The sequence below is a fragment of the Schistocerca cancellata genome, chromosome 2 (genome assembly GCF_023864275.1).
Source record: "Schistocerca cancellata isolate TAMUIC-IGC-003103 chromosome 2, iqSchCanc2.1, whole genome shotgun sequence".
NCBI lineage: Eukaryota > Metazoa > Arthropoda > Insecta > Orthoptera > Acrididae > Schistocerca > Schistocerca cancellata.
In genome coordinates, this window is record NC_064627.1 from 713,797,144 (window position 1) to 713,813,063 (window position 15,920).

Consider the following 15,920-nt stretch of genomic DNA (forward strand, 5'->3'; position numbering starts at 1 on the left):
TGTGAGTGTTCTGAGTCAGCTCCAAACACATTAGAAGAGGATCAAAAACACTTCACAACGGCAGATGGAAAAGCGGTGTGGAAAACGAACATTAGAGTAAAGCAGAAGTTTCTGAAAAAGCTATTTCAAATAATGAATCTCAAGCATAAAGAACTAATTATATGAGAACAAAGACTGATAAGGAGAATACATTGCTAAAAGCCAGGAGAAGAGCCAATGTGGGTAGGTCTGTTTGTAGTACCACCATTAGATCTCTGACCAAAGGCAGGTTCTCACACGGTAACTCTCGATGCTCTCCTTTCACCTGCCATCCTCTTAAGGGCTGTTTAATACCAGATTCCCTTTATGTCGAATATCATGTATCTCCTCCTTCCTCCCTGTTTCCTCTTAGGAGCTAGTTCCTCCAGTCTCGACGACTGTCCCATCTCGCTCTTCTTCCTTTCTCCTGTATTCTGCAGCAGAGTTATCGACAGAATGAAAACTGCCTATGTATTAACTGCACGAAAAGATACAAACAATCACAAAGAGACCAAGAATGGATTCGGTGCCTTAGACGTAAAAGGTGGACTCACGACTATTGTGCCACAGACATTTCTTGTGTACGTAAATTGCACTCGGACAACGCTGATGAGTAGACCTTTAACTTTCAAAACCTGATGGAAGCTGGCCTACAATTTTGTTTATTGACAGTAACTCATACTTTGAAAATTTTATCAGTGTATTTAATCATTGTTCTGTACTATGATACGCGTAAACGTGCCCTCATGGTTGTGTAAACCTGCCCCATACCAGCGTCACGCTCATGCTCTTGACTTGAGCCTATACCAGTTTTTTTCTCTTAAATCTAATGCTGGATTGGAAGTATTATATACGAAGTTACTATTTAACAATCAAGTTATAAGACTAAACCATTTTGAATACGATAAATGTAAACAAAACAAAATAATAAAGTTCCCTAAATGTCCGCGTAAATGTGCTCCACGTCTCCCCTACCTATCGGATTTAGTTACTAGTTTGTTAAATTGTGTTGGATAGTTGGTTGGTTTGGGGGAGGGGACCAAACAGTGAGGTCATCGGTCCCATCGCGTTAGGGAAGGACGGGGAAGATGTCGGCCTTGCCGTTTCAAAGGAACCATCCCAGCATTCGCCTGAAGCGAATTAGGGGAATCACAGAAAACCTAAATCGGAATGGCCGAACGTGGGGTTGAACCGTTGTACTCCCAAATGCGACTTCAGTGTGCTAACCATGACGTCTCCTCGCTCGGTGTTAAATTGTGTCTCTGTATTTCAATTCCCTTTTTACGTTTCATTTCCAATCACTGGACGAACATTAATGTAGAGCACAGTTCCTTTCGTCAAAACTCAACGGAGCTGGGAGGTAATAGGAGTAGGCAAGAATGAGAAACGACATACCATTTTCTATATAGAATTGAAAACTTAAACTTCGTTCGTGCTGTGTCTTTTACTTGTAACGCATTTTGTGTGAATGAGGTAGGTTTCTGAGATCCGACATTGAATGCTTTGTAAGATATCCCTGCCATTTCGTTATCCCTTCGTCGTAAAATTTCTGTTACTAGCTCCCTGTGAAATGCAAAGTATCTTTATACCTGAGGTCAATGAGCTAATCTCAATTAACTGTTACAGTAGAATTTGATATTTACGTTAAATGGTATCTTCTAGAGTTTATCATCACTATTTTACAAGTGTATTACACACTTTCAAAATTCCGATCTCTTGCTTTCATATGAAAGGCTGTGACGTCGCGGTGCTCTATTTAAAATAGAGAAACTGTTATTTCTAGATGTACATCAATTTTTTCGCTACTTAACAGTATCAGAGAGAACATTATATTTCTAGTCATCCATAACTCAACATATATTACAAATTTTCCGTGTTTCTGATTTTTTTTCCAAGCTATATTATTTTTCTTGTAAGATGTAAATCCGTAGTTCATACTATATACGTATTTTAGAAACGAAAAAACTCATTTTGACCTTTACTGAATGAGGACATTTTTGCTGATCACACATTCTTGCGCAAAAAATTCGTTTATGACCATCTCATTTTTCTGTGTCAGTTAAAATAAGAGTGATTTGTATTTTATTTGTTTAATTTATAAAAACATTTTGGCCTTGAATTTCAGTCGATATCCCAATTGTTACTAATTGTATTGCAGTGACACTGTCAACAAATTTAATTCAATACATATTTCTCGAACTGCAATTCGATATGATTATGTATAGCGTCACTTATGTCAGACTTATCTAGTACTTTTAAAGAATATGAGCGATGTGTCCATCGATCAGGAAGACTAGCATTTTTAGCTGACTTTCTTCCTGAGCACACTCTGATGCCGCCGACTAAATGACGACGTGAACGTCTTTATGTTGTAGTCACTTGCCAGATAAACGCGCCCCCATACATTCCCTTCATATAACGCAATTTCAGTCACTATTGTTGACGATGATCGTAAATTTTTAGATGCCATGTTTTGCTCGCCAGCGTTGACCTGTACCTTGGATTCTTCATTTGAAGAAGGCACGAAGGTCCTCTTCGAAATTATCGTGGCTTATTCTCCATTTAATTTCGCTGCATATACAAAATGAGAAAGAAAAATATTAATAACAGTTACAGAAGATTCTCACCACAACAATAGTATACCAATAATAATAAACAATCAGAAAGTGAGAACAACACTTAGAGTGGGAAAACTTTAGTTTTTAAAGGTTCGATTCTTTATACATGTATACATTTCAAATGAAAAGAAGGCACTTTTAACTTGTAACTGCCACGTAGAAATATTATTTTTTGAAAGGGCATACGACAGATTCAGAGACATCGTGAAAGTACTCTCGTACGTAGCAGGAAATTCTGTGTCTGTTAATTGCCGTATACAATCAAATGTTACTTCCAACCAAAATACAGGGTGTATCAAATAGAATCATCCGATTTGGCATGTCGGTATTTTTTAAACTAATAGCCATATACATAACTGTTCGTGCAGATGGTCCCCATCTGTTGACTCAGGAATCGAGACGTGGCTGCACGATCGGTTACAGCCATGTCATTGGATCTCGACCAACGCGAGCAGCAATGTCTAGATACGATAAACCGCAATCTCTATAGGCTACAATCCGACCTTTATCAAAGTCGGAAACGTGATGATACGCATTTCTCCTCCTTACACGAGGCACCACAACAACGTTTCACCAGGCAACACCGGTCAACTGCTGTTTGTGTATGAGAAATCGGTTGTAAACTTTCCTCATGTCAGCACGATACGTAGGTATCGCCACGGTGGCAGCCTTGTGTGAATGCTCTAAAAACTAATCATTTAAACATCACCGCATCTTCTTCCTGTCAGTTAAATTTCGCGTCTGTAGCACGTCATATTCGTGGTGTAGCAATTTTAATGACCAGTAGTGTAAATGTGAATCATTTGGTCCAGTGCGACCGATTCACCGTTCAGTAACCCTTTTAATTAAAAATTCCCGCACAAATTCCAGTGTGGCGGAGCCCCATCCTGTTGGTAAATGAAGTCGTTGGAATCAGTCTCCAACTGTGGAAAAAGAAAGTTCTAAAGCATAGCGAGACATATGCTGCCTGTAACAGTAATCTCGACAAAGAAAAATGAACCATACACCTTTTCCCGTGGAACTGTACAAAAGACATTAAATTTTGGTGACAGCCTTTCATGTTGCACAACTTGACGCGGTTGTTTCGTACCCCATATTCTCACATTATGGCGATTCACCTTTCCAGTTAAATGGAATGTTGCCTCATCCTCCATCTTGCCAAGAACGAAATTACAGAACTCCGCACACTGTTGTTTGTCACCTACACGTAGAGCTTACTGTAGCTGAATTTTGCTCTGTTTCGTGTGTAAACGTCGACGCAACACACGCCAGACGGAAATCAGGGGCATGTTGAGCTGTCGACTTGCAAAGCGAACGGATTTTTGCGGATTCCTTTTGAAACTATGGCGGATACATTCGACGTCTGTGTCAGACACTTCGAGACGGCCCGGAGATTTGCCTTTACACAAAACAACCTGTTTCTCGGAATTATTTATTTCATCATTTAATGCTCTGTGCTGTAGAATTATTCGCACCATATCTAAGACGAAAGTCACGCTGAACAGTTATTACTGACCCGAACTGTGCAAAACGTTGAACACAAAACGCTTTATGTAGTCCCGACACCATTTTTACTAGAACTGAAGTGGGTGCGCACTGCTACCTAGCGGGAACCATGTAAAACTCGAGAATTTGCCCTTTCCAACAATCCGTTGTTCACGCTCATATTTTAAATAACATAATAGTTTAGATTGTTTTGAATCGGATGATTCTTTTTGATGCACTCTTGTTCTTTAATATCCACTTAAGGAATCATACTCGGGAAACTTGAAAAGTTTGGCACCAGTATTGGACATCATTACATGAACCAAATAATGGAAAGACACCTGGTATACAGAGTAATAGAACCTCAATGTTGTGAAAATTATTATTTGCAGATTACAGTACACTTATAACTGTAAAATAGGAGGTTTTACAAAGATTCCTAGAGCAGACTATAACACCTTTACAACTCTTCAAGAATTAAATAGATAGTTTCTGAAGTTATGCCTAACATAACAGCTACATCTGCTGAAAGAATTTTAAGATGATTAAATAATTTAAAAGATTTTTAAATTGATTAAATAACGAAATACAAGAACAAGTAATATTTTCTATAAATTTTCGTGGTCACGTTATATGATTTACATGTCAAAGAGATATGGAGAAAAATTTAATATCACTCTGGAAATAAATTTTGTTATACAATTGACTCATGAAGATAATAAAATTAGAGATCGTTTACGTAACAGGAAACAGAATAGGCAATGCAGTAGGTCTGAAGGTACCAAATTAAAGAACCGCCATTTACTTAGAATATTGAAGTGTGATGGAAATTTGGAGCATACCGCTGTCTTTATCTTCTGAATGACGAAAGGCACTGTATATTAATCAAGGAAAATTTTAGCCACTGTGATGCTTAAAAAATAAATTGTGCCGGTCGCCTGCACATTCTGAATCAGCCGCTCGACATATCAGCTGTAGGAAGTCTGTATTAGAGCACAGCAAACGTGTGACCTATCGGCATAGTCTACCCGTGCCTTCAGTTAGCGTGAGAGAGCGACAATACATTTCACGAACGTTGGCAGATATGGCCGAAGGTGGCCGATGCTTCGTCGCTTAATAACACAATCGACTTTACCGTGGCTGCTATAACGCAGCTTGTCCACTGCCACGTGGATACGAAGAGCATGCACTCACTTGCACATAGCCTGCGAATTTGTTGCGTGTGCATGCGTGATGCTGTTTGCGTACCCGCAGAGTTGGACAACATTCACTCAAAGGATGAATACAGAGTAACATAAGAATTAGTTATTTGTGAATATACAGTAAAAATATTAATTTGAAATATTATTCATTTAGACAAATAAATGCGCTTATCATCATCTGTGAACAGGAAACATTTTCGACAATTGTTTTCACTCACAGACGATTGGCCATTGAATGATAACTGTTCCTCCAATTATTTTTCATTTATTAAAGAAATGTACTTTTTGTTGCTTTTAAATTAATTTTCAAACCAACTCTTTTTTTTCCTTTTCTTTTTTAAAATACCTCATAGAAAGTCATCTTCAGCAAAAATTGAGAACTCATCAATTCCACTGTATTTTTCCGCAAACAAATTATTGTGATTCCACATCAGCTTCAACTCCAAAATGTTCAAAATAAAATTTTCCGTTTACGACTTCACATCATTTGCAACTAATGACCCGATTTCCTCGATATTTCATTGGGTATTAAATGTCTGTAACTTGTTGTAAGTCTCCATTTTTCATGGATAGCAACGCAGGAGAACTATTTGTTCCTGAATCATGGGTAACGAACCAGTAAAACAGTTGCAGTAGGTATAAAAATGCAAAAGAAAACTTCCAATCGTATCTTGACACTTCAGCGATAAAGAAGTTGCCACTATGCTCCAATATTATGAACTCTTTGTGTACCCAAACCTATTGTCTCTTGCGGAAATTTTCAAACTCAAAATTCGATGCATCTACAGAGATATATGTCGCATCACAAAACTATTCCATCTTATAACAGAAAGCTGAGTCAGTCAATTGTAAAACATTTTGTAATGGCTTTGGACGTTCTGCAGCATTCCATAAACGTTTCAGAAGACTCAAGATTAAACGCTGTGCTCTGTGGAAAGGACTGTTTGAACACTACAGTTCTGTACTAAGAATGGTGGTTAGCTCTTGACTTCCTCCCGCCTCTCAGCCGACATATAAAGCCAATTAGTGGCGACCTACATTTCAACATGTACTATGAAATACGTTACAAGTAGATTTAGCATTTGAGTCGTTGTTAAAGGTGAAAGAAGCTATATGTAATAAATAAAATCGTATGCCAACATTAGATCCAGTACTTAATCTTTAGTTTTGTGATTTCTGACTTAATCCACTAAGCCACCGAGGCACATTCCTGCACAGTCCATTAATAAGGTATTAACCAAATGGAACCTTCACTGGCCTAAGGGAACAAATACTAGTCACAGAACTTGGCAGAGGTAAACAAAATATGTTCCATTTTAAGTTACTTGTTATTTAGGTTGCAAATATATTATACATGAGTAAACTTGTTTGAAAGAGGCACTTAGTCGAATAAATATGCAGATACGAATTTACTTGAGTGATGTCCATCTCTGCTTAACGCCCCACCTTGTGCTTCGTTCCTCTTTGCGGACACTGCAGCTAATATTATTATTTTAACGACTCCGTGTTGCTTCATTTGCTCGATATACTCATGACAGCCTACAGTGTAGGTGGATTGAAATTTTGTTAACTATAAACAAAGAAGACAATTATAATCAGTTGTCAGGCTCCGTAACGTAATCATTTATCACTCATTCTGTCCAAAATACTATACAACTACGATATTTTTGCACTTGGCCATAATCGAGGATACACAGTGAAGTAACGGTAAATAACTACAACGGCGACTAAGGAAAAAGCATTATACTATATGTATTATCAGGTCAGTGGTGCATATACTACCAGTCCGAACCACACACTAACTGGGGATAAGCTGACCAAAGCGTCCTCACAACTAGGTACAATAATAATGTAGACGACTAATATATCTCAAAGTCAGTGCGATTTTAGCAGCAAATTGATTGCGAAAATTATTTCTTCAGCTTTGATTCACACAAATTCCCCAGATAATTCAACGACGTTTAATAACACCCGATATTTTGTTACTACTTTACATTTCCTTACACATAATCACACTCAGTCGCTGCAGTAGTACTCGGTGAAACGCAGGTATATAACATTCTATTTCTCCACAGAAAACGTGGAAAATCGACAGGTACCCTCAGACTTCAAGAAGAATATAATAATTCCAAGCCCAAAGAAAGCAGGTGTTTACAGATGTGAAATTTACCGAACTATCAGTTTAATAAGTCATAGCTGCAAACTACTAACGCGAATTCTTTACAGACGAATAGAACAACTAGTTGAAGCCGAACTCGGGGGAGATCAGTTTGGAAAGCAGTAAAGGAAACAAAAGAAAAATTCGGAGTAAGTATTAAAATCCATGGAGAAGAAATAAAAATGTTGAGGTTCGCCGATGACATTGTAATTCTGTCAGAGACAGCGAATGACTTGGAAGAGCAGTTGAACGGGATGGACAGTGTCTTGAAAGGAGGATATAAGATGAACATCAACAAAAGCAAAACGAGGATAATGGAATGTAGTCGAATTAAGTCAGGTGATTCTGAGGGAATTAGATTAGGAAATGAGACACTTAAAGTAGTAAAGGAGTTTTGCTATTTGGGGAGCAAAATAACTCATGATGGTCGAAGTAGAGAGGATATAAAATGTAGACTGGCAATGGCAAGGAAAGCGTTTCTGAAGAAGATAAACTTGTTAACATCGAGCATAGATTTAAGTGTCAGGAAGTCGTTCCTGAAAGTATTTGTATGGAGAGTAGCCATGTATGGAAGCGAAACATGGACGATAAATAGTTTGGACATCAACCGAATAGAAGCTTTTGAAATGTGGTGCTACAGAAGAATGCTGAAGATCAGATGGGTAGATCACGTAACTAATGAGGAGGTATTGAATAGAATTAGGGCGAAGAGTAGTTTGTGGCACAACTTGACAAGAAGGAGGGACCGGTTGGTAGGACATGTTCTGAGGCATCAAGGGATCACAATTTTAGCATTGGAGGGCAGCGTGGTGGGTAAAAACCGTAGAGGGAAACCAAGAGATGAAGACACTAAGCAGATTCAGAAGGATGTAGGTTGCAGTAAGTACTGGGAGATGGAGAAGCTTGCACAGGATACAGTAGCATGGAGAGCTGCATAAAACCAGTCTCAGGACTGAAGACAACAACAACAACAACAAACCAAGATAAACTAATGCTAAAGGTATTTAACGCTTGCAGGGTACATTAGTGCCATTACATTGTGACTAAGCTGTATGGAGTCCACATTTGGTTAGCCATGTAGGAGGGCCACGCGTCCGTTTTCCAGCAGTCATAGAGTGTCCGCCCCATGGTATACAGGTGAGGAAAATGCCAGGAGCGAGTGCAGGGCAGTGAGCGCCACTGGGCACCGTTTTGCTCCGTTGAAAATGTGCTCTGTAGTGCGTAGTGTCTCCCCTACAGGGAATCGTTGGCATGCTGAGCCGGTGCATTGATGCGGATCTTGGAGGGAAGCTGAGTGTGAGTCGAGTGCATCGAGAAGGGAACTGTGGCTTGTGAAGAAGGAAGAGCTGTTTTGAAATCCACTGGCTGATGCCGTTGCACAGGGGGCTTTATGCTGTTTGTCGCTTTCACGCATGTAATGCGGAAGACAATAAGAGCGGGCTGTACGAATAGTGTTGGTTGTTTAAGGACTGTGGGGGAAGTTGTGTGTTCAGAAGGAGAGGTACTGCATATTGATGCCATTCTCCTTTCTCTTCGTGTGAACTGTGCCAAAACATCACTCAGAGGAATAAGTGTTGATTGAAGTTTTATTTATGCATTCGGTACTGATATTTCTTATGCAACCTGTAATATGGGGTTTAGTTCTTTTATTTTTTTTCTTGGTCCTTTCGGAGCAGTTCACACGGATAACTGCCATTTTAGTGATGTAAAAAATCGATCAGTCAAGGTTTTCCAACGGGATATTCAAATAGAGACATAGATTATTTCGCTCATGTACTGAATCCACTTGTAAAGATCCGATTTACTGCTACGATACATTTCGAAGATTTTCCTCGACTGTGAAACCATTTAATAAATTTAATTCTGTTTTGAATTAATACGACGTAATGGAATATAACAGTTTCATTTGCCAAAGTGGAATGCGAGAATCATTTGAATCTGTAATTTTATTTCATTCCTCTTAAAACTACAGTTTATTAATTCGCTTCGTAGCAAGGTCGTGTTGCAAAAGAACTACATCGTATTACTTACCTTGCATTCACGAACATCTACTAGTATAGACCCACATAGTTGCCAATTTGCTCCTGATATTGTAATACCCGACTACTTAGTGTCTTACATTTTTGAGTTTTTTCACACCCGATGTACAGGTGGTCGATAGCGCAACTCACGTTCAATCTGTCTGTCACAATAACCATTTTGACGAAACGTAACTATTACTAAGTACAAGTCAGTGTGGGTACGTTTCCTCGTGTGGGTACGTTTCCTGTAGACTGCATGTCCCAATGATCCATTATCCTTCCTCCTGACCAACACGTCAGGGAAGGGAAGGCTACCATCCTCTTCCACTACCATCGTAAAGCCGGCCGGAGTGGCCGAGCGGTTCTAGGCACTACAGTCTGGAACGACGTGACCGCTACGGTCGCAGGTTCGAATCCAGCCTCGGGCATGGATGTGTGTGATGTCCTTAGGTTGGTTAGGTTAAAGTAGTTCTCAGAAGTTCAGTCCCATAGTGCTCAGAGCCAATTCAACCATTTTTTCCATCGTGAAACGAATGTTTGTGTGGATCGAGTTCAGATGTTCTAGAAAGGCACTCATATTCTCCCTACCGTGAGGCCAAACAACAAAGGTATCGTCAACATATCTAAAGGAACAGATGGGTGTCAAAGGCGCCGACTCCAATGCACGTTCTTCGGAGTCTTCCATAAACAAATTTGCGATCAGAGGGGAAAACGGACTACCCATCGCAACTCCATCTGTCTGCCCGTAATATTTATCATTGAATAAAAAGTTTGTGGATGTCAACACATGCCGAAAGAGATTAGTTAATTCAGCACCAAACCTAGCCTCAATTAACCGCAACGAATCAGACAAAGGAACACGAGTGAAGAGAGAGACCACATCGAAACTCACTAAAATATCAGAGTAATTCAACCACTGTCCCTCCAAACGACGTAAAAAATCAGCTGAGTTCCTGATATGATGTGCAGACTGACCGACTTGTGGACTCAACAGAGAAGCAAGATGCTTGACTACGCGATATGTCGGAGCGCCAATGTTACTCACTATAGAACGGAAAGGAACCCCTTCCTTGTGAACCTTCGGAAGGCCATATAACCCCTAGGGGGAACAGCACAATAGGTGTTAAGGCTCTTGATAGTGTCCTGCGACAAACCACTTTTCTTCAGGAGGCTGTTGGTCTTTCTCTCAACACTTTTTGTGGGATCAGCATCGATTCTGCGATACGCTGAATCAGATAGTAAACGTAGCACCCTTTGTAAATAATCCTGTTTATTTAAAACAACGGTGGCATTGCCCTTGTCAGCAGGTAAAATAAAAATATGAGGTTCAACTTTGAGAGAGCCTAAAGCAGCCCTCTCTGCTGCTGTTATATTACTCTTGGGTAGACGAGCCCTAGTCAATAGGCGGCATGCCTCCCTCCTAACCTCCTGTGCAGCGTCAGGAGGTAGTTTGAAAACTGCCTGTTCAACTGAACTAATAAAATCAACTACCTGGAAACTCTTCAGAGTGGGTGCAAAATTTAAACCCTTTCCAAGCACTGATAAGGTTGCGTCGTCAAAAGATTTCTCTGTGAGATTTATTACAGAACGTCGAGATATCATCACTCTCCGCGCGATGAAAACGTTCAAACTTTGCCAAATGCTGGGCAGTAACGGAATGGTATTCCCAGTCAGCTTGAGTCCATGAGGCACCGTCCAACCAATCCCAAGTGAAATCGGACAATACCGATGCAATCATTAAATGAAAACGATACAATTCTTTGGAAACATAATCCAAACGTCGACGAGTAAAACGAATCCTTTCACGAACAAGAGCCAAGCTAGCACGTTCCTTGATGTGACTGGCGGCAGGAGAATTAATATGGAGCACAACCTTGGCAATTTTTGGGACGTGATTTTCATCACGACACCTCAATAAAAACGACAAAGCACATCGCTGTCTAACTCGACAGATACGAAGTTTATCCAACTTACGTAAACACGGATACATTTCCTCCCTGTAGAGGTAAACAATGTGAGACCTGAGTTTCTACTGGCGTATGCAATTTTCAAATAACTTCCGGGAATTCAGCCATGTAACAGTTTCAACGAAGCCGGTATTTCGGCGGGAGGGCACCCCGTCGTTTTCAAGGCAAACTGCAACGGATAAGCGACGTACATGCAAATTTAAAACCTTGGTTCTCGGACTGATGCATGAAAGACCACCAGCGCCACCAAAGATGACCAAAGTCAGAGGTATCGATAGTGAGACTATAAACTCGCAGGTGAGGTAGCATTCACTCTGTCCCTCTGTTTTTTGACAAGGGAGAGAACCGGATTCCAAACTGAGTTTAAACACATCCCTGTTAACGAGGTTGCTCGCTAATTTAATATCAAGTACCTCACCTGCGAGTTCGTAGTCTCACTATCGACAGCTCTGACTGTGGTCATCTTTGGTGGCACTGTGTGTGTGTTATCTTTTCTGCATCAGTCTGACAACCGAGGTTTCAAATTTGCATGTATGTCGGTTGTCGGTTGCAGTTTGCCTTGAAAATGGCGGGGTGTTCTCTCTCCGAAATATCGGTGGTCGCTGAAAGTGTTACCTGGCTGAATTCCCGGAAGTTATTTGAAAGTTGTATACACCAGGTGAAACTCAGGTCTCACTGTCCTTCAGGGATGTCCATTCCTCTTTAACTGCACTCCCTACTGGGCTATTCTTTATTGATGCATCTACAGCCTTAGGAAACTTCAAGCATATGTCATCATTCCTTAGTACTTCCAAATCCCACTATCTTGTGTATTTATTCTTCCTGACTAATCTCTTAAACTTCATCATACTCTTTATCTCTAGTACATTGTGATGTGATTTTGTACCTGCTCCTGGGGACACTTACAGTCCAGTATCTGATTTCTGAATCTCTATCTGACCATGGTGTAATCTAACTGAAATCTTCCCATATCACCCGCACCTTTTCCAAGTGTACTTTCTCCTCTTGTGATTCTTCAATTGAATATTCGCCATTACTAGCTGAAATTTATTTCAGAACTTTATTAGAATTTCTCACACCTTGTCCCAAGCCCATATTATTCAGCAACCTTTTCTTCTACTTTTACCCCTACAACTGCATTCCAATCCCCCATGCCTGTTAGATTTTCCTCTCCCTTTGTGTATTGCATTGTACTTTCAATATCCTCATATACTTTTGCTATCTCTTCATCTTCAGCTTGCAATGTTGGCATGTATACCTGAACTATCGTTGTCGGTGTTGGTTTTTCTGTCGATACTGATAAGAATAACCCTGTCACTGAACTGTTCACAGTAACACACTCTCTGCCCTACCTTACTATTCATAACGAATTCTACCCCCATTATACCATTTTCTGCTGCTGTTGATATTAGCCTATACTCATATCACCAGAATTCCTTGTCTACTTTCACTTCACCAAACTCTACTGCATCTGGATTGACCCTTTGCATTTCCCTTGGCATATTTTCTAGCTTCCCTACCACATTCAAGCTTCTGATATTCCATGCTCCGACCCATACAACGTTATCCTTTCGTTGATTATTTAATCTTTTTCTCATGGTCATCTCCCCCTTGGCAGTCCTCTCCTGTAGATCCTAATATGGGACTATTCCGGAATCTTTTGCCAGTGGGGAGATCATCATGACACTTTTGCAGGCCGCATGTCCTGTGGATACACATTATGTGTCTTTAATGCAGTGGTTTCCATTTTTTTCTGCATTGTCATGCTGTTGATCATTGCTGATACTTCCGCCCTTAGGGGCATTTTCCCACCCCAAGGGGGAGAGAGTGCCCTTAACCTCTGTTTGTTCCTCTCACCTCTTTGACAATGGCATTGCCAGAATGAGGGTAACCTCTTATACCAGAAGTCTTTGGCCATCTGAGCTGTTTATTAATCAAAGTTTAAGCAGTGGCGTGTTTTGAGGACACTTTTTATTATGAATCAAAGGCGCTATCCCTAGACCACAGGTTCTTAGATAAGGGGTGTCCATAAATAATGTATTCACTCTTTGAAACTGAATATTTCTTTAATTGATGGATATAGAAATATAATTTTTGCAGATAATAATTGAGAAGCCGAGGAAAAACATAACGATGCTTCCTCTTGTTTCAGCATTGTAAACAAACATGGCGTTGTCATTGGCTGAATGGAAATGGGTGCTAAAGTGTTGTTGGGAAACAAGCAATGTGACTGAGATGTGACGTCATTGGAGGGCTGAATTTGGAACACCACCACCAACAAGGATAACGTTACAAGAACCTGAGATAAGTATGACCGGATATGAAGAAGGGACATTGCAGAAGAAAGAGTGTAAAGAGAGTGAAAGTGTTGATGCAGTGATCCAGGTGTACACACAATCTTCGAAGAAATTTCTGAGGCAATGCTCTCGTGAGACAGGGATCTGTGAAAGCAGTGGTCATAGAACTTTTCGAGGCTCAGAAATTTAAGTCTTGCACTCCAAGAGTTTTCCAAGCTCATAACGAGGAAGAATTTTGTGAGTGATTCATTGATAGATGTGAAGAAGTGCAACGTTTCTGACGTCTGATTCTTTGGTCGGATGAAGCGAGCCTTTAAATTAATGGGAAAAAAAAACCACTGTAACTTGGTGTACTGTGTCACTGAGAATCCATGCGTCACAGGGAAAGGCACCTTAATCCTGCAGGAGTACCATTCTGGTCTGTTGACAGCAAGTGGGTCACTTGAGCGCAGTTGCAGATAATTTAACATGGTTTTTTTTCTTATAACCGACTTTGCTGAGCACACTAGCCACCTACATTTTTGATAAGCAGATGCAAAGCAACAAACCGACAAAAATGAAAAATTTCCAAAATTTTCAATCATTGTTCCATGCTGTGAATCATACGTCAAATTGTTTTTACCATACATTACCATACATTACCACATATGTAAGTGTATCTTTCGGAATTTTTTACTTAAAAGTTGCACACAACTTCATTGTTTTTTCTGAGTAGCTAACACATTCATTCTTCTAGACATGTTTATTACATAGATAGGATAATTTTGAATAAAATTTAATGGACTCACATTATTATCATCATTTAATTGCGTAGTTCTCTTAAAATCTAGGAAAGCATTATAAGCTTTGGAAAAACAGACATAATGTCTTATGGGATAACAGCAATCAGTGATTTTATAATGTTGCTTAAAATCCGTCTTGATTGCAAAATAAAAAAAATTTTTGCAATCAAGACGGGTTTTAAGCAACATTATAAGCATTATAAGCTTTTAGATAATTATTTGGCGGATCTATATTCCACATTTCGTGAGGAAAAATCTCGTTTCTTCTATTTTTAATATAGATGTTCTGTAAATTAACGTTATCGAATAAGGAAGGTTCAACTAATTGATTATTTTTCCTTTTAGTCTGGAAAACAACGAAGATCAAATAAGGCATATCAAATTCTGCAGAGTTATAGAAATATGTAATATCTAACTAAAAATTTCTATTTTCGTCCAATCTAGGAATCTCTACAATTTGTGTTTCAAAGAAAGATATGGGAATTTTTGAATTTTAAAGGTCTATCTTGTTCTAATTCCTGCGAATATTCTGGTTCAAATTTAACAACAGGAACACGAATTTCCATCGATTCTACAACAATTTTTCCCTCTCTTTGGAAGCATGGTCACATCTTCAATTAAAGCTTGGCTATGATCTGACCAACGAAGTATAGAATCTCCAGCACCCGATGACCATGTAGAAAATACTGTGAAATCTACTTCCCACATTGTTTCTTTATAATCATTAAAAATCCACTGAACAAATCAAATGGATAAAGTACTTCATTTTTTTACTTTTTATTTTCCCATTATTAAGAAAATAGCCTTCTATGGTTAACTCATTGGCTAGAGTCGAAGTCAATTGAATACGAGCTGATGAAGAAATAAATGGAAATTCCATTCTAGACAAAATATTGTTACATTTCTTATGGTGATAACATCGAAGAGTTTAGCTACATAATTATGAATTAATATTTTATTCGATTTCCATAATAAGTTCGATAATCTGTACCCTCAGTTCCAATAATGCAAAGTTCATGTATAATTGGGCATGATTAAGATGATCCCAACCATCTCCAATATTTACATTTAGCTCCGTGTTCTTGCTGGGTGTATTCATATTAATTTTAGTCTTCCCATTCACAGGGAATGAGTAAAACTGAAAACTTTCGACTTTGTTCATGATTTATTTAAGAGCAAAAAATAATAAGAAACTTCTAAAATAACTGTTACACCAAGACCATTAAAGTCAGTCAAATTTTCATTTTTATCAGTTACAGTAATTTCTAAGTCTAGAACTGGATCCAAAATTGGAATATTTGCACGACAATTCGGTTCATTAATTATTGGCCAACCATATTCGGCATTAGGCTTGAAACAGGCAATAATAATA